The 26,540-nt window shown below is 50.7% G+C and overlaps 1 protein-coding gene across 4 annotated transcripts in view; it reads left to right on the top strand.

Moving 5' to 3' along the window:
• The window catches only part of GRM7 (glutamate metabotropic receptor 7), a 247,074-nt gene that overhangs the window by 197,003 nt on the left and 23,531 nt on the right, over positions 1–26,540 (top strand). The window lies entirely within an intron of this gene.

Below are 26,540 nucleotides of genomic sequence, written 5' to 3'. Positions count from 1 at the left end.
AAGGGGATCACTCAGGAGGAAGTTTGCTGGTGGGAGAGGGGATCACCCAGGAGGAGACAGAGGTTGTAGAGAGGTTTCCATGTATCCTCTCACCTCTGCAATGGGCTTTCCAGGCAGCCATTGCATCCCCAAAGGGAATGAATTTCAGCTGCAAAGGAGGTCTGCTAAGGCTCATAAATGCTTCAGACAGCCCTGCTCCCCCTGTGGAGGGAGAGATAAGAAGCAGCAGAAACAGCTTTACCCACAGTGGGGTCTGTTTGTGACCTGGGTCTGACACAGGGACTGTGGAGCAGCTTTTGGGCTCCCTGCCTGGGAATGGGGCCTGCAGGGATGGAGATGAAGGGCTTTAAATTGTTGTCTGCGGAGATGTAACCAGGTGATAGCAAAACACAAAGAATTCCAGAGGCTGCTGAAAGCCTTGAGAGTTGTTTGGCAGCAAAAGCTTCAGGTTTCTGTGCACTTGTAAAGCTGAATTACCCTGGAATTTGGATCATCCGATTCTTGCCCAGATTCACTTAGGACAGGAGAGGAGATACTGATTGACTTGATTTCACTGAAGCACAGCAGAGGGTGTGGGGCAAAGGAAGAGCCCCTTGCTGTGCTGTGCCCCAGCCCGGGGGTGCCCCGTGCCCAGAGCTGGGTGCCCCGTGCCCAGAGCTGGTGGGGACAGGGGACAGCAGTGTCCCCTGCCCACTCCGTGCTGCCAGGGCCATCCCAGTTCCTGGGGCTGAAAGCTGCCCTGTCTTGTGCAGCAAACAGGTGTGATCCTGCCTGTGCCATGGCCTTGGGTGCTGGCCCTGTGTCTGTGCCCTGCAGCTCTGCCCAGCTGCCCACCCTGTGGCACTGCAAACCTCAGCTCTGGGTGCCAAACCCCAGCCCTGCCAGTGCCTCTGCTCTTGGGGCTGCCCCTCCTGCCTGCACAGACACGGAGCTGCAGGAGCTTTGCTGCTTTGCTTTCTTCTCCATCTCCCTGTTTTTTTGAGTGAGGGTTGTACTTTTTGGTGATTCTCAGTGATTTCCTGTCAGATATTTCCTCTGGAAAATATTGTGCTTTAGCTTAGCCACACAGGTCTGGGCTGAAATGGAAATTGCACCTGCTGAAAAGCTCATGCAGCACCATCTTTTACACTGAGGAATGGTGTTATATATAACACCTTGGCTCTCATTGTGTGGATTTATTTTATTTTATCAATAAATACAAGCATAATGTTGTTTGGTAGAAGGCATATTGAAAACACCTGCCTTGTTCAGGGTAGAGAATAACACCTCCAACAACAAAAAAGAACTGGAAATGTGCTGCTGGTAATTCATAAAAGGCAAATGAATAGAGCAGTAGCATTTGCAGCAGGTGGAGGGAGGTGGGGTGGGGTGAAGAAGGACAGATAGCAGAGGATGTGCCACAGGATGCAGGTACAGCATGAGGTGTGTGGGAATGGGTGTGTGGAAAAAGGAGATTCCAGGCCTTTTTAACCAGTGTCTTTGTCCAGGGTCTAAAAACTGAGAGAACACCTGGTTGGTTATGATTTCTTGGTCAGTTGTGATTTATAGCCTTAGTTTGGTAATGCAGCAAGTTGATTCCTGGGGGATGTGGACTGTGGTTGTCCCTCCCACGTTTCACTGCTCTCCTGAGTTTCCCTGGCTCTGTGCTGTGGGTCCAGAGCTCTTGCTCCAGGCCTGGGGACTGTCCAGGTCTGAGGAGGTTGTGTCAGGGTGGGGAGTTTTTGTGTTTTCCTGTATTTATATATATCCTAAAATGCTGATAGAACCTTTGAGCACCAGGACACAGTACTGGGGACTGGAATTGTGCCAAGTCTTTGCTCATAAAGATCCTTCCTTTAGTGTGGACTTTGGAGAAAACTACTAAATGACTTTAAGCTGAGGAAGGGTAGATTTAGGTGGAATATTGGGAAGAAATTCTTCCCTGGGAGGGTGGGCAGCCCTGGCACAGGTGCCCAGAGAAGCTGTGGCTGCCCCAGCCCTGGGAGTGTCCCAGGCCAGGTTGGACAGGGCTTGGAGCAGCCTGGGCTGGTGGGAGGTGTCCCTGCCCATGGCAGGGGTGGCACTGGAGGGGCTTTAAGATCCTTCCAACCCAAACCATTTCATTAACTATAGAGAGGAGTCCCTGTGGAGAAGAGAGGGGCACAGGCTGTTCAACTCTGGGCAGCTCCCAATGCCCAGAGCCACCATCAGCTGAGGGGTCAGTGGGTGTGGGTTGGGGACAGGGCACAGTGCCACCTCCTCCTGCTGCCCAGCTCCTGCCATGGGTCACTCAGGCCCTTGGTGGGCACTGCAGGGATTGAAACTCAGCTTTTGCACTCCTGTGCAATTGTCTCTGACAACAGAACTATTTGATATTCTCTGTGGGTGTTGGGGATCTTACCAGCAGCCCAGTGGCCACAAGGGCTGTTGAAGCCATTGCAGGAGTCTGTGCTTGTGGCAGAGTCGATGCCACGCAGCTCTTGGGACGGGCAGGGGTGGCTCTGCCAGGGCAGAGCTCCAGGAATCAATAACCCAGACTGAGGCAGCAATCAGAGCAGGGCAGTGGGAGGGTGGCAGGGGATGTGGGGATGTGTCCTGTGCCAGGGATCCACTGTGTGGGGCACAGAGATCAGCAGGGCAGGAGGAATTCCTGGGGGGTTGTGTTGGTAGCCTTGGATATGGTGGGATTTTCTGCCACTGTCTTCTCCCCTTCTGCTCCCACTGTGCAGCTGGAGTTGTGCAGGACTGTGAGATCAGGAGCTGTTTCCTGCTCCTCTGGCTGCTCAGCATTACCCTGGACAGATCCATGGACACGCTGCTGCTTCAATGAAATCTCCTCCATCTGAGGGTGTAATAGTGAAAAATGAGATCCCTTCGTGGCAAAGCTGCCCCTCAATGTGCTTTCTGTGGTGGGCATGGCAGGCCCCTCTCAGGAGCTTCTCGTGCCCAGAGCCTGCCTGGCAGTGCTGCCCAGAGGGATGGATGTTCCCTGTGCCCCTCAGGGCTGGAGCACCAGCACAGTCTGGGCACTGGCCAGGGCTGGAAGGGCCCCATGGCAAGGAATTATTGTCTCTGCAGCTCTGAGGGCCTTATCTGTGCTCTGCAACCACAGACAGATGTACTTGTGTGTATTAAATATCCCCCTAAGATCTTATTTTCTCAAATTATGTCATTGGACTCATATAGGGAAATATGTCATCGTTATATTTCTGTGTTTCACGGAGGTTCTGTTGCCTCGGAGCTGTGATTGCTCTTATTTAGTAATTGTGCTAAGATTAAAATAATACAGTTCTGGATGTGTTTACAAGACAGTAATAACTGTCAACATGCTCCTGAATGTATCCTCCAGATGGAAGTTTTCTTGAATGATTTTCGGGGCTTTTTTCAAGTTAAAAAGGTTCTAACTGTGACTCTGAGTGAGTGGTGAGGGTTGTTCAGTGTGGTCACCCTGCCTGGCAGTTTGATTCTTCCTGGGCTGATGAGATGGGGAATGGTTGGCCCCACAGTCATCACCCTCCACCAGTTTATTTTTTGATCCAGATGGCAGGACCCATTGATTTTAAGCTTTTGTTGGTTTGTGGTTTTCTTTTTGTTGTAATATAAGCACAGTGAAATTTGAAGTCCCCAATCCCATCAGCTCTTCCACCTTTCTTGTTTCTCTGCTTTTTCAATGCTCCTTTTATTTAAATCAATAAGCAGAGGAAGTCAGGCATATTTGGCAGCAACATTTTTACTTATTGTGTTGAATGTTCCATAAATACTATAATTTGAAGGCACATGCAAAATGGATTCTTATTCAGATTAAATAATGTCACATTAGCACAGGAGCACTTCAGTCTCTGTTCTATTTTTTGGTGGAACTAAGTTACCCTTCAATTCTCTGTAACACAAATACCAATTAGCCAGGTAGGACACACTTTTATTTTCTCCCCTGGGAAGGCTTGAGCTGACAGTTGCTATAGCAACTCTACCTGTGTGGATTTGGGAGTTATGAGGAATTTAATGTAACATTTGTTGGAGTTTTATACTGTTGGATGGCAGAGAAAGTCAGGCTTTGAGGCTCCCGAGGAATGTGACTGTGTGTGCACCTCATGTGGGCTCACACAGGGACACTCTTGGATTGCAGCTTTTGTTTAAAGAGGGATTGTGGTAATGGGCCCTGCCTAGAGCTGTAGATACTAATTATCTCTCATTGATGCACTTTCACTTTGCCCATCACTTCATTATCTTGGGGATCTGCATGTTCAGGCACTGAAGTTCTTCATTTCATCCAGCCTCAACTGTGTCCCTGAGACCCCCTTGGAATTTCAGGTTCTGACCTTTGAGTTCTCCTGAGAAAAGCCTGAGCTGAAGAGCAGCTTCACCCAATTTCAGTTCAGGCCCTCCAGGCTGGAGCCCTGAGGTCTGGAGATCTCCAAGCACAGAGTGCTCACTAAAATCCACTTTTGTGGAGTATTGGAGTGCTGCATTTTAATTGAGGGGAAATTAGGTGTTCTTTGAAATCTAGAAGTGAAATAATCAGTGGGATTTCAGGGAGGGTGATAACCTTCATTACAAAAATGATCTGGTGCCTGGGTTTTTATCAGGTTTTATAACAGCACTACTGAAAAGTGTATAAAACCCCTTGTGAAAACCTTTGAGTGTCTGTAGAGTTTCAAATTTAATTTCTGTAGAACTAATTGAAAATCTTAAACAGCTTCTCAGGAAAGTTCTCAGTGAGATTTACTTTATTACCTCCTGTATTCATTTGGTGTCCAAATGGAAAGGGTGCTGTCACTACTCAAACCCAGCCAAATTAAAAGGCTTTTAACATGTCACTGCTGCTGATTTAACCCTCAAGTAGAAAGTCAGTAATTACATCTGTGTCAGTGAAGTGGTGAATGCTGCAGGAATTCTGAGTCCTGCAGTTGTCCATCTTTTGCCACACGTTTGTTTCTCTCTGCCTGGGGCTTTGGTGGGAGGTTTCTTCTTCAAGGCAATATCTTGGAAGAATGAAGATGTTTTGGCATTGATTTATTACCCTCAGTGCTGCATTGGATTGCCAAGTCAGGGCTCTCCTGGAGGGGTTTCTCCCTGTGCCTGACCCCATCTGGGGATCTCCCATCTGAGCCCCTGCCCATGTTCTGCACCTTGGAAGTTCAGCCAGGCAGGTCAAAGGCTGTGGGAACACTGAGATTGCTGGGCTGACAAGGCAGGTACTGAAAGGCAGGTGAGAACAGACTCTGAGTGAAATAAGGGCTGACTGGAGTAATTAGATCCTCCTCAGAAGACCATAAATTAATAGTGGTTATGATTCTTCAAGGAGCAGAAGCAGAAGGTGCACGTACTTTGCTTTGGTTTCCCACGTCTGCTGCACTGTCATGTTCCTTTCATGTTAATATGGACTCGTGTAGTACAATCTAATTGCAAGCACTGAGCAGCAGAGCCCAAGGGCACAATCCTGTTCCACATAATTACCCGAGGAGGGGCACGTGGCAGTGAGGGGGTGCCCCAGCTGGCACTCAGGGAGGAGGGTGTTCTGCTTCTACAGGAATTCCTCCCAGGAAGGTGGAGGGCAGAGCTGAAACATAATTAACAATCAACTCATTCTGTGGAATGTTCAATTATTGGAGCAGGTATCTTCATAATGGAGCACTAATACCACATTTAAATTTATATGTGCTGTCTCAGGGGGGAGATGGATTCGTTTAAGCAGAAAGGACTTTGTGAAGGTCCCCACGGGGGTTCTGCTGTCACCAGGGACCCTTTGAAGCCTGAGAGCAGCAGCTTTGATGTCTGATGGCGACACTCAGGGATCTCTTTGCTGGGATAATTCCAGCCTTTTCCATTCCCATCTGTGCTGAGACAGAAAAAAACAATTTGAAAGATGGAGAAATAAATGGAACCCAGAAAGGAGAGGGAATTATGAGGGGGGGAAAGTACAGAATCATGGAATATCCTGGGTTGGGAGAGACCAAGAAGGATCATCCAGCCCTGCCCAGACACCCCAACAATCCCACCCTGACCCTGTCCCACTGTCCAAACCCTCCTGCAGCTCTGGCAGCCTCGGGGCTGTGCCCACTGCCCTGGGGAGCCTGGTCAGTGCCCACCACCCTCTGGGGGAAGAGCCTTTGCCTGAGATCCCACCTGACCCTCCCTCCAAGGTGCCACACCAAGTCATTGGCACAAGGAATCAGAACCAGCTTCTTCTCAGCCTCCTGTATTTCCATTTTACCCAGTTAACCAAGAGTCCCAAGTCTGGGCCATCTCTGATTGACCAGAACAGCAGATTTAGAAATATTTCTGATGCCTTTTCTGAGCCCAGCTGTGGCAGAGGCACTTGCCCACACCTCTCAGGTTAACCACCTCTGTTCAGGGCACAACTGCCCCTGTCCTGTGCACACACATGGGCACTGAACTGATTTCAAACAAGGAAAAGTGGGGAAGAAAGTGGGTTTTTTTTTCCCCTGGAATTTCTAGTGCAAACTTAACTCCCTCTGGCTAAAAAGCAACACAATTTTAAAAGGAAAGAACGTGTAGGTGTTTAATGCATAGTGTTGACATGTGCTTTTTTGGAGCCTCACTTTTTTCACAAACTGTAGAATTGCCAGGAGGGTTTTACCTCTGCCAAGCTGTCTCTGCAGGGCCCTGGCAGCCCCAGCAGCAGTTTCTGTCTGCAGCACACACTGACAGCCCCTCACCAGGAAATAATTGCAGCTCCGTGGAGTCCAGAGGAGTAATTACTGTGTTGATGAAACTTTTCTCTTTGCTTGCATTGTGATATCTCTGAACGTCAAACTCACTTGAGCTGACAACATAATTTCCCCAGCAGAGCTGTTGCATCGACCATTCCACTCTGCTGGGTGGGACTGGAGGGGTGTTTCCAGTTTGGTGCTTGTGTTTCTGTGGCAGCAAAGGAAAAATCCCACACTTGCAAAGCCCTGGTTTGGGAATAACACTCTGAGTAGTGCTGGGTTAGAGGCAGCTGCATATAGGAACAAGGGGTGAATGTACAGTTATAAAGTTAGTTAACAAGGAGTTAATCATAAGATTATTTGCTCCAATCAGAGGAGGAGAAGTTTGTTTGAGTGTTTTTGCAGCTGGTTTCCATTTGTGTTAATGTATTTTCATAAAAATTGTGGAACCATCCCTGGAAGTGTTTGAAAAACACAGGAATGTGGCACTTGCTGACGTGGTTGGGTTGGTGGTGAACATGGTGGTGATCCTGGGTCAATGGCAAGACTTCATGATCTTAAAGGTCTTTTCCAATCTTACTGACTCTTCATGAGTTGAATGGATATTCCAAAATTCCTGCAGATGCAAGACCTGAGATAAATATATCACAAAGTTGTTGTGGTTTGCCAGAGGGATTGATACATTCCCACACTCTGGTTCTCTTTCAGCATGGAGTTTTGGGGAGAGTCCCATTGCAGAGATTCAGTGCCTGGATTCTATCCTGGCAGGTCATTCCCTGTGTCAACCTCTACAGGATTGTCCCCAGGAGGTGGCAGGGGCTGGTGTGCTCTGCTGGCTCTGTGAGGGACAGCTCAGTCTGCCCTTTGCTGCAGAAACCCTCGGCCCCATTTGTGCTCCTGGGTTGGAACAAGAGTTAATCATCTCTGCAGAGAAATCCTGCAGCTCCTGGCCAGTGTTGGGAGCCAAAGTGGGAGCTGAAGGAGCATTTCTGTGAGCAGATCACAGCCAGTTTGTGAACCCCACGAGTATTGTCTAAACATAATAATGGTATTTTGTGTAAGAAATAATGGCTGCTGATTCCAAGCTCATCCAGCAACAAAAGGAAAACCATGAAGGGCTTATTCAATACAGTGTGAGTTATGCAGATGTTTCTCAATTTTCTTGCTGAACTCGGATGCTGGAGTCAGGGCTTTGTTTGATCAAGGCTTTCAGCAGAAAGAATGGGTCCTTAGGCACTTTTGTCATCGCCTGTGAGTGGCTCAGGAAAGCAGCCCCCAGTCAAGGCCCCTCGGGCAGGAGCTTCCTCCATTGCCCCGAGTTTGGTCACGCAGCTGGAGTGGAAATTTTCTTCTGTTTGTTTTAGAGTAAACAGAAACAAAGTGGAAGGAGCAAAGGAAAGGAGAGAGGCAGGAGGGAGTCAGGTGAATTCTGCCTTGATTTGGTCGGAGTGAGCTCTTGGGATGGGCATCACAGGGCAGGGACTGCCCATGGGCACTGCCATGGTATCATCCTGCCCCAAACCAGTGAGGAATGAAGAGAACATTCAGCTTTGGAGTGCTTTGGGTTGGAAGGGACATTAAAGCCCATCCAGTCCCACCCCCTGCCATGGGCAGGGACACCTCCCACCAGCCCAGGCTGCTCCAAGCCCTGTCCAGCCTGGCCTGGGACACTCCCAGGGATGGGGCAGCCACAGCTTCTCTGGGCACCTGTGCCAGGGCCTGCCCACCCTCCTAGGGAAGAATTCCTTCCCAATATCTCATCTAAATCTACCCTTCTTCAGCCAGGATTTTCCTACAAAATCAGTAAAACATTCCAAGTTGCAGCACTGGTAAGATCTCCCCATGACAAAGCAAGGCCTTTGCTGGTCATGGAGGTCCTGGCAGTTTGCTCCAAGTAGGATCCTGTAACACCAAAACCTCAGGTCCTCTGTGCATCCAGTGAGCCAAATGTTGCTGAGTTTGCAGAGGAAGGAAACAGCTACTCTGGAAAGGGCATTTTCAGTCTAGCAAGGGCAATTCAATGCAAGGCAAACAGAAGGGTTTACTATACGCAGAAATATTGACCTGAAGGATTTATTTGTTGTTTTAAATAGTTTAAGCAGGCCTGTAATAGTAATAAAAGTAGAAACCATCATACTCAGTCATAGAAATTGCCTTGTGTTTTGTCTTTGAGGCATTAGCTTAGCAGAAGGTTAAAGAGAAACAACAATGAGCTCTTGCAGACTGAAGCAAAAAACTTGTGTCCCAACTGTATCCCATCAAAAGGGATTTAGGGCATGTTTATATTTCTGCATTTTGAAATAACAGCTCTTTTAAAATCTGGGTTTGTATTCATGCAAAAGAATTCAGCAACTCAGCCAGTTGGGATCCTTGTCCCAGGCAGCAGAGCTGGGGGTGCTGCAGCCCAGTCGTGTTGGGCCAGTGCCCTGTGGAGTGTGGGGTTGGCAGCACTGGGGCAGCACCACAGCCCCCAGCAGGGCACGTCCTGGGGGCCCTGGCAGCCCACCCTGCAGTGTCTGAGCTGTCCTGACACCCTTACCAGGCTGTGGAGGGACTGGGGGGCACCTGTCCCAGAGCCAGCCCAGCCAGAGCCCCCTCGGGCACTGGGCACAGGGGTGGGGGTGGTTCCCTCTGCCTGGGTGGCCCTGGCAGCTTTAGGGACATGTGATGATGGTTTAGGGCTGAGTGGCTGAGAACTGTTGGCAGAGGATCGATGCCTTATGACTAATGAAAAGGTTCTCAAACAGAAGTTTAGCCCATGGGAGCTCAGAGGAGGAGCTGCTCAGAGGACAAGGAGGCAGATTGGAAGAGGAAAGGGAACCTGGGAGAGAGATCAGAGCAAGATTCTGTTCCTGTGGTTTGCCCACCAGCAAAGAGGGGTCTCAGTGGGGCACCTCTGGCCCCGGCCCCCTTTTGGTGCTTCCCAACATGAGCAGTGGGGGGTTGGCAGTGGCGTTGGCAGCCCCTGGGCTGTGCCCACAGTGTGTTTTCCAGGACAAGCTCCCTTGCCTGGCAGATATTTCGTAGCCAGGTCCCTGCTGGTGGATCAGCCCGTGGGCAGCAGTGACCTCGGTAATTGTCATGCCTTTTGGAAGGGTTTTCCAGGTTCAGCACTTCAGCTAATGATGTCAGGGCTCCACCAGGAGATTATCCAATCTGTGCTGGCATTTGGCCTTTGGATGGCTGAAGTGTCTGTGGTGAAAAACCCCAGCGCGGGGAGGGGAACGAGGTGAAACTCCTATTTACAAAGGAGGGGTTGCTCACTCAGCAGTAACGGGTTTTTTACACTGCTAATTGCCTATTAAACAACATCATTTCATCCCTTACCTGCCTCTGCCAGAGCAGGGAAAGCTGAGGTTTAACTCTGCCCATGTCTTGGTTTCACCAGTCACAACTAACATGTGTGTTGTACATGGAGTATCTGCAGCATTCCCAAGGTCTGCACTGGCCTCACCTGTCCGGACAATCGGGAGAGGGCAGAGGGAGCAGGGGGAGGACAAAGCACGGGATGAACAGTGTGGCGTCATCGGCCTCTTGTTCCCTCTGATTTACACCTCCCGCGTCAGAGCTGCCTGTAACGTTTAATGGAGATCATTAAATACAATTTGAAGACAAGATAGCTCTTTTTAGTGGTGGAACAGCTCCTGCTACCCAGTGCAGGAGCAGCAGTGACCCAGCAGTGAGCTGGGCAGCGGGTGGCACAGACTGGTGATGGCAATGAAAAGGAACGGAGCTCAATTAGTGCAGCCGAGGTGCTTAAACCTGATTACAGGTGGAGAAAGTCTTGCAAAAACTGCTGTTAGGAAGTGGTGAAGATTTATTCTGCTGCTTTAATTGGAGGACCAAGCGAGTCAAGTGATTTGATTCTCCAGAAGTTCAAAATCAATGTTGTTTTAGCGGATTTTATTGACTGGAAGATGAAATCTGATAATGACTGAAGATAAGAAAGAAAGGTCAGGGCCTCTAAATCTCTCTGTTGGTAATTGCTGCGTGTGCCGAGCGCTGGCTCTGGATTTAGCTGGACTGGGACCAGAGCAAGGATGTCTTGGGAAAAGCCAAGCACAAACCCGTGTGCCAGGCAGTGTCTGCAGAGCATGGGGGGCCAGGCAGGTGCCCAGTGCTGAGTGCCAGTCTCAGGGAGGTGCCCAGTGGTGTGTGCTGGTCTCAAGGAGGTGCCCAGCGCTGTGTGCTGGTCTCAGAGAGGTGCCCAGTGCTGAGTGCCAGTCTCAGGGAGGTGCCCAGTGGTGTGTGCTGGTCTCAGGGAGGTGCCCAGTGCTGTGTGCTGGTCTCAGGGAGGTGCCCAGTGGTGTGTGCTGGTCTCAGAGAGGTGCCCAGTGGTGTGTGCTGGTCTCAGGGAGGTGCCCAGTGCTGTGTGCTGGTCTCAGGGAGGTGCCCAGTGGTGTGTGCTGGTCTCAGAGAGGTGCCCAGTGCTGAGTGCCGGGCTCAGGGAGGTGCCCAGCGCTGTGTGCCGGGCTCAGAGAGGTGCCCAGTTCTGTGTGCTGGTCTCAGGGAGGTGCCCAGTGCTGTGTGCCAGTCTCAGGGAGGTGCCCAGCGCTGTGTGCTGGGTGCAGGGAGGTGCCCAGTGCTGTGTGCTGGTCTCAGGGAGGTGCCCAGTGCTGTGTGCTGGTCTCAGGGAGGTGCCCAGTGCTGTGTGCCAGGCTCAGGTGCCCAGTGCTGTGTGCTGATCTCAGGGAGGTGCCCAGCGCTGTGTGGTGGTCTCAGGGAGGTGCCCAGCACTGTGTGGTGGTCTCAGGGAGGTGCCCAGCACTGTGTGGTGGTCTCAGAGAGGTGCCCAGCGCTGCATCCCTGGCTCAGGGAGGTGCCCAGTGCTGTGTGCTGGTCTCAGGGAGGTGCCCAGTGCTGTGTGCTGGTCTCAGGGAGGTGCCCAGCACTGTGTGCTGGTCTCAGGGAGGTGCCCAGCACTGTGTGCTGGTCTCAGGGAGGTGCTCAGCGCTGTGTGCTGGTCTCAGAGAGGTGCCCAGTGCTGAGTGCCGGGCTCAGAGAGGTGCCCAGTTCTGTGTGCTGGTCTCAGAGAGGTGCCCAGTGCTGTGTGCCAGTCTCAGGGAGGTGCCCAGCACTGTGTGCTGGTCTCAGGGAGGTGCCCAGCGCTGTGTGCTGGTCTCAAGGAGGTGCCCAGTTCTGTGTGCCAGTCTCAGGGAGGTGCCCAGCACTGTGTGCCGGGCTCAGAGAGGTGCCCAGTTCTGTGTGCTGGTCTCAAGGAGGTGCCCAGTGCTGTGTGCTGGGCGCAGGGAGGTGCCCAGTGCTGTGTGCTGATCTCAGGGAGGTGCCCAGTGGTGTGTGCTGATCTCAGGGAGGTGCCCAGCACTGTGTGGTGGTCTCAGGGAGATGCCCAGCACTGTGTGCTGGTCTCAGGGAGGTGCCCAGTGCTGTGTGCCAGGCTCAGGTGCCCAGTTCTGTGTGCTGGTCTCAGGGAGGTGCCCAGCGCTGTGTGGTGGTCTCAGGGAGGTGCCCAGCGCTGTGTGATGGTCTCAGAGAGGTGCCCAGTTCTGTATGCTGGTCTCAGGGAGGTGCCCAGCACTGTGTGGTGGTCTCAGGGAGGTGCCCAGCACTGTGTGGTGGTCTCAGAGAGGTGCCCAGTGCTGTGTCCCGTGCTCAGAGAGGTGCCCAGTTCTGTGTGCTGGTCTCAGAGAGGTGCCCAGCACTGTGTGCTGGGCTCAGGGAGGTGCCCAGTTCTGTGTGCTGGTCTCAGGGAGGTGCCCAGTGCTGTGTGCTGGTCTCAGCGAGGTGCCCAGGGCTGCATCCCTGGCTCGGGCAGGTGATGCCACACCCAACATCCATTCGAGTGCACTTCCCTGCAGTGACACACGTGGAAAGCTCCTCCTTGGGACGCTGCCCCTCCCCTGAGGCTCGGGCTCGCTGGCAGAGGGCATTGGTTGGCACAAATTCAGGTTTGTATCTCCAAGCTTCCTTGTGGTTCCTTGTGCAGAGAGGGAGGAGGTACAGGGCACTGCCCACCTGCTTCCTCATGTGCACCAGGCAAGAGCACTCAGTAAATACATCTCAGTTAAACCTAAAAGCAGCTTCTGTGCAGCTCAGAGGGCAGCAATAAACAGGGTTTGGTTCTTTAGCCTTTTAAAACATATTTAATAAGTTATAGATACAGAGTAAGGTCTGTGGGCCATTAACTTTTGTCAGGCCATGAGTTTTTCAGGTTTTCAGGCCATGAGTTTTTCAGGTTTTCAGGCCGTGGCTTTTCAGGCCATCTGAGCTGATTTTGGCTTAAAACTCCCCTTTTTCTCCCCCTGAAATATTCCAGATCCCTTTCAGTTTGAGTGCCCCAAATGAAACTGTGATAAGGAGCTCTGCATAATTCAGGGTGAATTCAGTGCTATCTCTGAGGCATGACATGTGGGAGCTAATTCCAGAGTTAACTTGGAGCTGGGAAGGAGGAACTTGAGAGCTGTGGTGGGATGATGCAGGATGTGGAATCACCTCACGAAACCACACTGGGAAATGGTTTGGATATTGCTGTAAATTGTCATTGCAGCATCTAATTTGAGATGAAGATTTTATTTATTGTTACAATACAAAGGGCAATGTTCCCTAATTAAGAGAGGAAGCTCTTTGTGATGCTCTGGATTAGCGTCGATGCACGCGGGTACTTCCAAACGATACGGGGGATCGTGGAACGATGGGAGCTTGGCAGGTCCTCAAATGATAGACTTTTAGTAATTAAATCTCATTTAAATGAGCACCTAAATCATCTTGTATTGTGGGATTACCCATCCCCAGTTTAGCATAACAATAACCGCCCATGTTCGTGCCACAGAACCCCAGGAATGCGCCGAGGCGGTGGAGGAATCAGGATGGGTTGGGCAGTTGCCATGGCAACGGTTTGTTCTAATTGTGCCACATTAGTACCAGCCAGGATTGGTGGGCTCGAGCCACTGAGTTAATGAAATGCAAACTCGCACAGCTCTGGAGGAATAATAGAGAAAATAACACCTACTGGTGCCCCCTGTGCCTGGGTATGATTGCTTGGAAATAATCCCAAAGCCTTTCTGTGCTCCTGCTGTGCCTCCGCTGGCCTGGCCAGCGCTGCCATGGGATGGGGGGTGCTGAGGGGCACTGGGTGGGCACGGGGAGCCCGTTCAGACCAGGGCAGTGCTGGGTGGGCACAGGGAGCCCGTTCAGACCAGGGCAGTGCTGGGTGGGCACGGGGAGCCCGTTCGGACCAGGGCAGTGCTGGGTGGGCACGGGGAGCCTGTTTGGACCAGGGCAGTGCTGGGTGGGCACAGAGAGCCTGTTTGGACCAGGGCAGTGCTGGGTGGGCACGGGGAGCCCGTTCAGACCAGGGCAGTGCTGGGTGGGCACGGGGAGCCCGTTCAGACCAGGGCGGTGCTGGGTGGGCACGGGGAGCCCCTTCAGACCAGGGCAGTGCTGGGTGGGCACGGGGAGCCTGTTTGGACCAGGGCAGTGCTGGGTGGGCACAGGGAGCCTGTTCAGACCAGGGCAGTGCTGGGTGGGCACAGGGAACCTGTTTGGACCAGGGCAGTGCTGGGTGGGCACAGGGAGCCTGTTTGGACCAGGGCAGTGCTGGGTGGGCACAGGGAGCCTGTTTGGACCAGGGCAGTGCTGGGTGGGCACAGGGAGCCCGTTCAGACCAGGGCAGTGCTGGGTGGGCACAGGGAGCCTGTTTGGACCAGGGCAGTGCTGGGTGGGCATGGGGGGCCTGTTTGGACCAGGGCAGTGCTGGGTGGGCATGGGGGGCCTGTTCGGACCAGGGCAGTGCTGGGTGGGCAGTGCAGCAGCAGCCCCATGATGGGCAGGAGCAGAGGGCTGTGTTGGAAGGGACTGGCACAGACCTGGCCATGTTCACAGGGGTGTGTTTGAGCCTCAGAAAGGGCATTTTCAGAGAGGAAGATGCTGCAGTTTGCTGAAGAATTTCAGGGGTGCAGCTGGGGCCAACTGTCCAGCCTGGCCTTGGACACTCCCAGGGATGGGGCAGCCACAGCTTCTCTGGGCATGCTAATAAATAAATGAGTAAATAACCCAGTGCAAGTGACTGATGGGCTGGAATTGGCAGCTGCTCTTGGACTTGAATGCAGCCTTTAGCTCCCCAAACACGTTCCCCTGTGTGGTCCCACCCACTCTCTACCCAGCACTGTGGTGGCAAAGGGCACATCCAGCCACAGGTTTGTTTCTGAGTACCCAAAGCAAGATGTAAATGCTCTGGTTTAAATTATAATGACATTTTCATTTCAAAAGTCAGTGAAAAGCTGGCTTGCTTCACATATGCATACATGTGTGTCAGTGCCTTTCATTACCAGTGTTCTACTCTAAAGGTCTCTAAAGAGAAGTAAGAAGTGTAGGATTAGCCTTTTCCTTGCCCCCTCCTCCCTGACACCAGCTTGCACTGCGAGTGCTGCTGAAGGTCTTCAGGCAGAATTAGATCTTACTTTCTATGCAAATATATGGAAAATATTCTCAATATAGGCCTGGGTCAAACATCACTGGCATTGAAAGGTTCCCATTGCCTTTTCTGGGGTTTAGGGCAGGGCCACAGCACTGGAGGAAGGGAGGTGACCATAATTAGTGCTGAAGAAGGGGCAGGGCTGAGGCCATTGTTCAGTTCTTAGATGTGTTAAATGGGCAAAGAATTTTTTTGTGGGATTGGTTTGAGGTTTTGCCCAGTGGTTGAGCTTGTGTAGAGTAATTACTGGGTTGCTTCAGTATAAAGGGCAGTGGTGGAGCCCCATCCCTGGAGGTGTGTAAGGAATAACTGGAGTGGGACTCAGTGCTCTGGGCTGGTTGAGAAAGTGGTGATTGGTGAAAGGTTGGACTTGATGATCTTGGAGGTCATTTCCAGCTGAAGTGACTCTATGATTCAACAATCTGCATGGAAGGGTTGGACAGAGACCTCCTTCCCAGTCAGCCAGGTGGAGTCTGCTCTGAGAGAAAAGGTTCTGGAGGGACAGGAGTGTGTACAGGAAAGAGATGCTCCTAGAAATGACTACCCTGGAACTGGCCAAATTCAGAGCAGAACATAAAGATTCTGCAGAAAATGTCCCCAGACCTGATGATGCAAATAACTCCCAGAGGTCATGTAGCATCAGCCCCTCACTGCAGTTCATGGGGTGCAACCTCCTGGGGATCAGGTGAATAAACCAGAGCATCACCAAGGTGCATGGTCAGAATGTGCTGTCACTGAAGGTGTAGAGCCCAGCTGGGGAGGAGAATGAGTCCTGCTCTTCTGGGGAGGCTGAAGGATTTTATTTTGGTTGGGGATTGACCTGGGCTGAGTTTTTGTAAGCCTGGTGTGTCAGGAGATCAGGGAGGTTCAGTTGCCAAAGAGAGTGGAAGTGAAGAGTATCCATTAACTGGACTGCCTCAGAACAAGAGCAGTCCTGTCTCAGAGAAAGCCTCTCAGCTGGGCAAAGGGGCTGGATAGAAATAAAACATCCCAATGGCTGGGTCAGGGAGAACAGAAACGGAGTGGAAGGACAGAGAAGAGTTGAAGCTTGTTGTGTAAGATGAACCTTCAGTGGGGATCCCTGCTCTTCCTCAGGGGCATGGCATGGGCTGGAGCACCAGCTTTTGGGCTTTGCTGGGACTCCAGCCTGACAGCTCAGGAAAGGCTGGTCTGTGCTGAACAGGACAGGCACTGAGTGTGCACAGTGGCCTTTCCAGCTCCCTCTGAGCTCCAGCCACACCAAGAGGAACCCCTGTCCAGGGCTGCCCTGCAGCACTGGCTGAGATTGGTTCCTCCTGTAAGCCTGGTTTGGGCTTGGCTTTTTTTTTTTTTTTTGCTTTGGGATTTTTTTCCCCTCAGTGTGAGCATTCTGGGTTACTGTGTGTGGTTTGAAAGCTGTAAAAGTGCTTATATTTATTCTAGATTATGAATTTAATTTTGCCAGACCTGACTACCTTATCTGAGGGGGCTGTTTGCTGTCATGACATAGGGCTGAGTGATTTACTGGGCAATAAAAGTGAAGAAAATTGCAACCCCCAGCCTGGTTAAACAGCGTCAAGTGGGGAGAAAACCATCAGGGCTTTGGTGCCTCTCGTTTCCAGGCTATGAATAATTTTGGCAATATTTTTCAGCACTGTCAAGGCACAGCTGCAGCTCCCCTGGGCTGCACTCACAGTTCCCATTGCCATGACAACCTCGAGCAGATCCAGGAGCTGCTCTCGCTGCTGAGCCCATTGCTGGTTGGGATCTGACCTGGGCAGAGGAGCCACCTGCACAGCACACACCTGTCACCTCCTCTGCCCACTCTGACAGGAATATTCTGGGTCTAGAGAGCCAACCTGGGAGCTGCAGAGAGTTTTAGATGCTCCTGCTGATGGGTTTCTATCTTGCTTTTCCTCAGAGGCTGATTCCTCCCATTTGTACCTTGCCTTTCTCATGCAGCTTCCAAAAGGCTCCATGCAAAGGGTGGAAGAGAAATGTTTGATCCTTCTGACCTGCATCTCAATAAGTTGTGGCAATGAGGTTGGAATATCATAGAATTATTAAGGTTGGAAATGACCTCCAAGGTCATCATTTGGCCAAATACCCCCATGTTCACTATACCTGAAGGTTTTTTACACACTTCCAGGGGTGGTGGCTCCCACCTCCCTTCCCACAGGTGTTGCTCTGCTGCTCTGGCATTTCTGGAGCTTGGCCCCAGCCAGCTCTGCAGGGACACAACAGTTTTGCTGCCCCAGAGAAAAGTAACATTTAAAAGGAAACAAAAGAAGATATTTATTTGCTAATTATTATTCTACAGCTTACATTTGTGGGATTTGAGAAATGAGCATGTTGTGAGATTGGCTCAGTGGTCATTTCAGGTGATTTCTGTTGTTGGCCTTTTGTGTCCCTGTGTGTCCAGCCGTGGCTGTGGCTGTGCCGGGATGGCACCGGGATGGTCTGGGCTGCAGAGCCAGGGCTGGCACAGCCTTCCAGGACTTGTGTAGCCTCAGGCAAGGGATGCTTTGCACATCTGCACTTCTGTTTGTCAAAGCTCTGCATTTTGTGCATCACTTGGTACAATTCACTTAAGAGGTTTTGTTTGCCTGTGAAAATGTTCAGGCTCCAGCACTGAGCGTTGGGCAGATCATCACTGGCAGTGCCAACAGTCACCACTGTGCCTTGCTTAGGTGCCTTCTCTTCATTTTCACAGATTCATAGAATCCCAGACCAGTTTGGATTGGAAGAGACTAAAACCCAATCCCATCCCACCCCCAGCCATGGGCAGGGACACCTCCCACCAGCCCAGGCTGCTCCAAGCCCTGTCCAGCCTGGCCTGGGACACTCCCAGGGCTGGGGCAGACACAGCTGCTCTGGGCACCTGTGCCAGGGCCTGCCCATCCTCACAGGGAAGAATTTCTTCCCAGTACCCCCTCTAACCCTGCCCTCTGGCAGTGGGAAGCCATTCCCTGTGTCCTGTCACTACTTGCTCTTCTCTAGATTTGGGGATTTTTTACTCCAGAGGAAAGTACCTCCAGTGTGGAAGGACAGAGAAACCCAAACATTACTCCAGGTTCTCCTGTCTTGAGCACCAAATCCCAGCACCTCTTTTCATCTGATGGAGACTTCTAAGAGCATTTAAGTCCTTAACCTGGAGATCAGAGACGTTCAGCTCAACACAATCAGCATGAAGTTAAGCCTCAAACGTTGTTTTTTTAAAAAATCTCTCTTTATTCTTGTAGGGTTTTTTGCCTACTGAGTCGCTCGGTGTATCCTGAGTGACTGGCCAGTAAAGTCCTGGAAAGCTGAGTGGCCTCTCTGAGGACCAGAGTCTTTAAAACTGGTTTATTATGCACGACCATTTGTGAGGGCCACAATACTCTTCGCTCCCCATTTACTGCCCATCTGTGTGTTTACCTACACACACATTAACTGGCACTTTGTTTGTGTTTTTGTAATCAGTTCCTTCCACTGATATTCCTCCTGCTCATTCCTCCATCCAACCTAAGTGGAATTGTCTTGAAATGGTTTGGCTCAGGTTTATTTTCCATTCTAGAATGCTTTAATAATTTAAGAAAAATTGAGAGAGAGCTTTGCCTGGTGTTCCCTCAGCAGCTGTTCCTGAGGCAGCAGTGTCTGTGTGTGGGAGGGCTGGCTGGGCAAGGTTTGATCCTGGGGACATTTCTGGGAAGTTCAGGGGCTCAGCAGGAGGGTTTCTGCTGTGCTGGTGTCCCACTGGATGGCCATGGCTGGGCTGATGGTGATGCTTTGGAACTCTGCTACAACTTCTCTTGAAACTGGGGACAGAAGATGTGATGGCAGATGTTGGTGATGGCAGATGTTGGTGACGGCAGATGTTGGTGATGGCAGGGCTGGTCTCCTGGAGGGTGTCCCTGCCCATGGAGAGGGTTGAACTGGATGAGACTTAAGGTCCCTTCCAACCCAACCATTCTGGGATTGTATGATATATATTGCTGGAAATGTCAGTTCATGGTCACACCTTCTCCAAACCCATTTCAAGGGGGAGGTTGGCTCATGCCTGGCTCTTACATCTCTCCCCTTCTCAGAGCCCTCCTGGAGTGGTTGTTTCTCCAGTGGGTCCCTGTGCTGGGAGGGCTCACCAGGCTGCAGGGGCACAGCCCTGGGCTCTTGCTTTATTCCTCTCACCATCTCAAACTGGGTATTGCAGGGTTGGGCTTTTTTCTCCTTTTACATTGAATTATTCAGTAGCTGAAGTGAGTAAAATTAAAGATTTCAAGACTGGTGATGTTTGGAATGTAAGAAGGATAGCAAAATCTATTTCATTTGAACTCTAATCTCTGGCCATGTATAAAATGAATAAAATGCAATAAGTGTGGAGAAATATGATTTACAACAGCAGCTGAAGTCTGGCTGTGAATGCCCTAAAATGCCCAGATTGTGTGTCAGTCAATTTAGCAGAGCAGCAACGAGGGGGAGCAGTGAAATGAAGGCTTTCTCATTTTGCCTTTTCTTCTTTTTCTTTTTTGTTTTTTTGGGAAAAGTGACAGATGAAGAATTATTTCTAGCTCAAAAAAAGCAAGTGCTCAGCCCAGGAGAGAGGGAAAAGCCATTATTTTAATAATAGGAGTTGGGGATGTACATTACTTCTGTTGCACTTTGTGTTGGTCTGTTTTGGTGATGTGTAACTTATTTTAGAGCTATTATAACAAACAGGAATGCCAAGCAAGAGATGCCAGACAGTTCTGAGCATTGATAATGGGATTTCTGGGGCTCTTCCCTCCTGTCTGTGCCTGAAATACAGCCAAGCCCAGCTGGGACTGAAATTTCTGCTCATTGAGGAGCCTTTAGTGACCCACGAGGAGAGTTTTGGTGGGTCTCAGGCACTGCTGTTGTGGACAGAACTGCAGTGGGTTCCAGCCCAGGGCTGGGATCCTGGGCAGAACTTCACCCATTTCAACTCTTGATGGCCACCATCTACAGACACATAATTAAATAAGGAGTTAAAATAAGGAGAGGTACCTGCTGCTGGTTTCTGTCTCTCCATTGTCACCACTCTGTTACCAGGGACAGCACAGAGAGGGCTTGTCCTCACTGGGACCTGGACAGGGTTCACAGCCTTGGCACTACCTGGCTGCCCACCCACCTTGGATGCACAGAAGGACACAGGATTCTCATCCCCAAGCCAGGGACAGCAGGTTGCAGAGCAGTGCCAGGTGCCCAGGAGCACAGAACAAGTGAAGGTGAACCAAGAGGAGACAAAACTTCCTCCTGTTTTAGTGGTGGAGATGCACAGACCTCACTTCAGTTGTTCCTGGCCTTGTCAGGCTGTTTTCCTGCTCATCCTTCTGTGCCAGATTTCCCCTTCAAGGACAGTGAAATTCAGAAGTCACTTTCAGGGAGGCCCCAACTCCAAACACCTTTAATCCTTTGCTGACCTGAGCCAGGGCCAGCACTGTTCACTTCTTGGCTGAGCAACTCCCAAGTGCTTCCAAGAGCAACTCCCAAGTGCTTCCAAGAGCAACTCCCAAGTGCTTCCAGGCAGTTTCTGGGCATCTTTGGTGTCTCTGTACCTGCTGCAGAAAGCCAAGGCAGCTCTTTCTCCAGTGGATGGGGAATCTCTGCTGAGTATTGGCTCTTTAAACTGTTTGACTTGTGGCACTGCCTTTGATTCTTCTTCAACTTCTCTTTTAGCCATAGGATGCCCTTTGAAAGCTGCAACTTGCTTTCCCATCACTGCTCTGTCCAATTATCTGGCTAATTTAATTTCCTTCTAGATAAGCTGGTAGAGTTTCTCTTGCAGGCAGGAGAGACAAAATTCCTCCCCCTATATCTGCATCATAACCCTCAGAGCAAGTGCTTTAACATTTGCTATTTTGAATTATTATACAAATTATGCATATAAGCCATAAATATTTATTTCTGATGTATGCAAATGTCTTGCATAAGGAAGTTTCTATTATAAGGGAACAAGCTCTATGAAATATTTAGCTCGAGTAGTCAATATATTTAAAATGCATCCATTTACTTCATCTTTACTCCACACGTTGCCTGTGAACCACCAGCTGAAAACCTCAATGTGTTGGGTGCTCTCAGGACATAAAAATGCACGTTGGCTTTGACAGGGTGACATCAGAAGAACAGGCTGAGGGAATGGGAAATTAGTCCTTTCAGACCTGTTTGCTCCGTGCTGGCACCCTGGGCACGGCCTCTGCGGGTGGGAATCTCTCAGAGGATGACCCCGATTTCCCCTTTGGTGTTCTGAGCCTCCTGCTGGGAGGAACATGCTGAGACAGAATTGCTCACAGGCACTGCCTGGCCTGCTCCTGGTGTGGTGCTGTCCCCGGGCTGGTGACACTGTCCCTGCGTTGGTGACACTGTCCCTGCGTTGGTGACACTGTCCCTGCGTTGGTGACGCTTTCCATTGGTTGGTGACACTCTGACTAGGCTGGGGACACTGTCCCTGAGTTTGTGACACTGTCCCTGGGCTGGTGACGCTGTCCCTGGGCTGGTGACGCTGTCCCTGCGTTGGTGACGCTGTCCCTGCATTGGTGACACTGTCCCTGGGCTGGTGACGCTGTCCCTGCGTTGGTGACGCTGTCCCTGCGTTGGTGACGCTGTCCCTGCATTGGTGACACTGTCCCTGCATTGATGACACTGTCCCTGCGTTGGTGACACTGTCCCTGCGTTGGTGACGCTGTCCCTGCGTTGGTGACGCTTTCCATTGGTTGGTGACACTCTGACTAGGCTGGGGACACTGTCCCTGAGTTTGTGACACTGTCCCTGGGCTGGTGATGCTGTCCCTGGGCTGGTGACTCTGTCCCTGGGCTGGTGACACTGTCCCTGGGCTGGTGATGCTGTCCCTGGGCTGGTGACTCTGTCCCTTGGTTCGGGACACTGTCCCTGGGCTGATGATGCTGTCCCTGGGCTGGTGATGCTGTCCCTGGGCTGGTGATGCTGTCCCTGGGCTGGTGACTCTGTCCCTGGGCTGATGATGCTGTCCCTGGGCTGGTGACTCTGTCCCTTGGTTGGGGACACTGTCCCTGGGTTGGTGATGCTGTCCCTGGACACAGAGATATGCAGAGTGCTGGACATGAGCATGGACCTTTCACAGTTGAATCAAGGGAACCACGGGGAGTTTATCCTTCTGTTGGAAATGCTGTTCACAGGATCTTGGTATTGGTCTTGAGGTGAGGTGGGCTTGGAGCTACAGTGGTCACATCTCCAGGAGCATCCAGCTCCCTGGTTTCACTTTGATTTTGCCCTCATCAAGTTGGTCTTTTAGATGCTTCTATTAGAGATATTCTCATTTTGTTGGTATAAATTAGATATTGGGAAGAAATTCTTCCCTGTGAGGGTGGGCAGGCCCTGGCACAGGTGCCCAGAGAAGCTGTGGCTGCCCGATCCCTGGAAGTGTCCAAGGCCAGGTTGGACAGGGCTTGGAGCACCCTGGGCTGGTGGGAGGTGTCCCTGCCCATGGCAGGGGGTGTGAAATGGGTCTTGGCCTTGAAGGGCCCTTCCAACCCAACCCATTCCATGATTGTGTGATGTGCAGCCCCTTCCCTGAGCCTGGCCAGGAGCAGCTGGACAGGGAATGTCCACAAGCACTGGAGGTTGGATGGGCCACCCAAGCACTGCCAACCTGCACAACAACCAACCAACGATTAAAGGGAAATTTTCTGACACTAAAATCCCATCATTTCCTTCATTGTCACCTTTTCTCTAATTACCAAGCCCGGAATTTCTAATTAATTGGTGTGAGTGACCCCTGCCATTCCCACAGCTATTCCACAGGGCTCGTTTGCCATATCAGTGTCATGACTGCCCTCAGCACAGCCCTGTGATTTGTGTGTCACACATCCCTTGGGCACCATCCCTTGGGCACCATCCCTTGGGCACCACCCCTCGGCATTGGTGGCACTTCAGGGCACCTCCATTTCCACCCCTGCCTGTCTCCCTTGCCCTGGGGTTGGGGCTCTGCAGCAGGACGGGCACTCAGCTCTGCAGGACGGGCTGTGCCACACACTGTGCCAGGGGCACTCTGGGCACAGGAGCACAGAAGACAAAGGTCTGTAAATATGTTACAGTGAATGTAAAGTCATATCACAGAATGATAGAGCAGTTTGGGTTGGAAGGACCTTAAGGACCATCTGGTTTCTGAGCCAGGTCAGGAGAGGGAGTGCAGAACTGCTCCCCATGGGCCAGGCTGCATTTCTCAGACCACAGAGGTGTGCCAGCCCTGTGCAAGGGCATGGCTGGCTGGGGGAAGTTGTTGGTGCCTGAAACTTCCATAAATCGAGTTGTCCAAGGAAACAGGAACAGTGTTTGGTTTTATTTCAGTGAGGGTGGTGCTGCCCAAAGGAGGGTCCTGCTGCAGGACCTTCACTCCCCACGGGCAGTGGCATCAGACACCAAAGTGGCTGAGAACACCTTGGCATTCAAGACTTTCCACTTCCCATGTTTTTAAAAACATATGACACAGTGGAAGCTAATTTTCATTTTTATTAAAAAGTGTTTCTCATTCTTATATTTGCACAACATAATGTAGAGAATGAGATGGAATCTTCAGATGACCTGGAAAAGCCTTCTGGGAGATTTATAAACTGTCTACTTCATCTGTAAGAACATTTGTTTTAATTCCCATATAAAAGTGAGATAAATTGGCTTGTAATAACACGAGTCCAAAAATATCTCAAGTTACCACTTTATTTCTATATTGCAGAATAACACAATTCAGGGCATAATTAGAAAGCTGAATTGGAGAAAAGAAGCAGTTGCTCCTGGTTAGGCTGAAGCAAAGCTTTAGCCCACAAAAAGGATTTCTGACTCCTAAAGGGACTTTTCTAAATCTGCAGCCATCAGTTCAGTTATTACACAGAGTCCAAGTTCAGTTCTCATGGCCCAGCAGCTGGAAGTCTCTCCACTGGGATAGCAGAGTCAGAGGTCTGATCCTGCAGTGCTTTTCTTCCCAGAGAAATCACATTCTTGCAAAATCATCCATTGATATAATTTGTCGTGTAAAAATTGCTGGGTATTAGATGTGTGTATTCCAGACCAGTCTAATTTTCTCTCAAGGTTTTGAAGGTAATTTTTGTCATTTGCATGAATAAAGCAAGAATCTGGAAAACACAGAAATCTAAAATTCAAATGAAAATCACTTATGTAAAAGAAGTGATAAAATCTGGGTGCTTTTGCATGTGAATGGTGTCCCCGGGGCTGGGGTTTCTCCAGTGCCTGCTTCAAAGTCCCTGCATTTGTACGCACTGGGTGAAGTCCAAATTTGTCAAAATTCAGAATCTGCCTGAGAGAGAAGGAGATGTGAGTGAGGGTGACCCTCCAGAATGACTTTGCCCTTCTTGTCACAGGAAATGTGGCTTCAAACCCTCCATGGGAGTGAACTTGGCACAGACCAACATCACCCTGCTTTTAGAAAGCCTTGATTTCCACTGATAATACTTAGAATCGTGGGAAGGTTTGGGTTGGAAGGGACCTTGAAGGCCATCCCATTCCACCCTCTACCACAGGCAGGGACACCTCCCACCAGCCCAGGCTGCTCCAAGCCCTGTCCAGCCTGGCCTTGGGCACTCCCAGGGCTGGGGCAGCCACAGCTTCTCTGGGCACCTGTGCCAGGGCCTGCCCACCCTCCCAGGGAAGGATTTCCTCCCATTATCCCGTGCAGCATTGGCCTCTGCCAGTGGGAAGCCATTCCCTCTGTCCTGTCCCTCCATCCCTTGTAAACAACCTCTCTCCTTGTGAGCCCCCTTCAGGCACTGCAGGGTCCAATTAGGTCACCACAAACTTTCCCTCCCACAGGTTGGATAAACTCAATCCCAATTCTCATTCGTGTCAAATTCAAGCATCTCCCATTAAATCTACATCTTAATTTCTTAATTTAATCTCAGGTCTGGAAGCTGCCACGTTCAGCAGCCAGCTGCAAAAGGCACGAGTGAGTTATTAGAGTCCCATTGTCGGGGAAATCTGATCCTTTGTACTTTAAGGCACCCATTTGCATTCATCTAAAATGCTTTCCCAGAGTTTATCAGAAGAAGTGAAAGAAGAAATGAAATAGTTTCACGTAAACTGCATTTTTATGTCTGGCTGGTAAAACCACAAAGCAGAGATAAAACACATAAAACTGAGACTCTGCATAATAAGCATATCTGTTAGTTCCCTTATCTTTGCACAGCTCCGTTTGTCATGAGCAGCATTGTGTGTCACTCAGCCCTCCTTGTTCTACAAACGCTCCTTTCTCCCTTTCCTTTTATCTCCCATCAGCATTTCCAAGGTGGGAACTTCTCTGGCTGGTGCTGCAAAAGCCCCTTTGATTAAATAATCACCTTTGACCCCTTATAGCAGGAGCAAATAAGATTTATTACCCGTGTGTGCTGGATAAAACCTTCCCTGGGGCTCTGCCGGTGGCAGCTGCTGCAGCAGCCCAGGATTGAGGAGCAAATGATGGGTCAAACCATGCCCAGGGTGAGTCAGCACTAAGACCATTCCTCACTGGAGGGTCTGGCCATGCTGGCAGGTGCCCAGCCTGGTGCAGAATCCCCTCTATTTAAACACCCACCAGCAGGTCAGGGAGGTGTGGGGGCACCTCTCTGTGCCACCTGCAGAGCACAGTCAGCAGCCTCACCCAGGGGCAGACTGAAGTTTTGGGGAGGTTTGCCAGAGGTTGGTGTGGAGGCTCTGCCAGCTCCATCAGAGGTGGCTTTAGGTGACAGGGACAGGGAGTCCTGTCAGCAGCGCTCTGGGGGGAAAGGCTTCTCCTCGGGCAGGGCTCTACCAGGGGATCCCTTGGACCCAGCAGGAGGTGCTGGAGTGGCCCAGGGTGCCCTTGCCCTGGCCAAGGTGGGCTGTGTCCCACAGTCCTGACTGTGGCAACTTTGCTGGTGACATCTGTGTCATCTCCACCTGATAATGAGCAAAAACACTCCAGAAAGCTGTTTAAGTTCTGCCTGTCTGTGTCTGTACAGAGGCACATCCATGCACGGCCATTCCTGTGTTTCTGGGAGGCATTTCAGTGCTTCCAGTGGAGGCCTTGATTGCTGTAGCAGCAGCTGTGCTGGAGATGCAGGTCTGGAGACTCTTGTATTTTATTAAATACAGGAATTTGGAAATACCTGGGCAGAGTCAGCGTTTTCCACTGCCATTGTATTTATTCAGGGAGCTTTTCCATCAGAAATTCAGAATGATTAGCAGTGAATAGGGGGGGAGAGGAAATAATGTTCTGAAGAAACCACCCTCAGTGTGTGATGATTTTCCCATCTCTGTGGATTTCCTGTATACTTCATTTCTGAAAAGGATCCACAGGGACACTGCTGCCCCTTCAGCTCCCTCCCACCTGTATTGTGCTGTCTCTGCCTTTTAATTGTGCTGAATCCTCTCAAGTCATGAGGATTGTTCTAGTTTGTCTATTCTGTGTGTCCTCTGAAAAGATGCTTTTTTTAAAAAAAAAGAGGGGAAAAGGGTTTTTTACCCCTATGTATGTGCAC

Source organism: Pithys albifrons, chromosome 3 (genome assembly GCF_047495875.1).
Source record: "Pithys albifrons albifrons isolate INPA30051 chromosome 3, PitAlb_v1, whole genome shotgun sequence".
Taxonomy (NCBI): Eukaryota; Metazoa; Chordata; class Aves; order Passeriformes; family Thamnophilidae; genus Pithys; species Pithys albifrons.
This window is presented reverse-complemented; position numbering and strand designations above follow the sequence as displayed.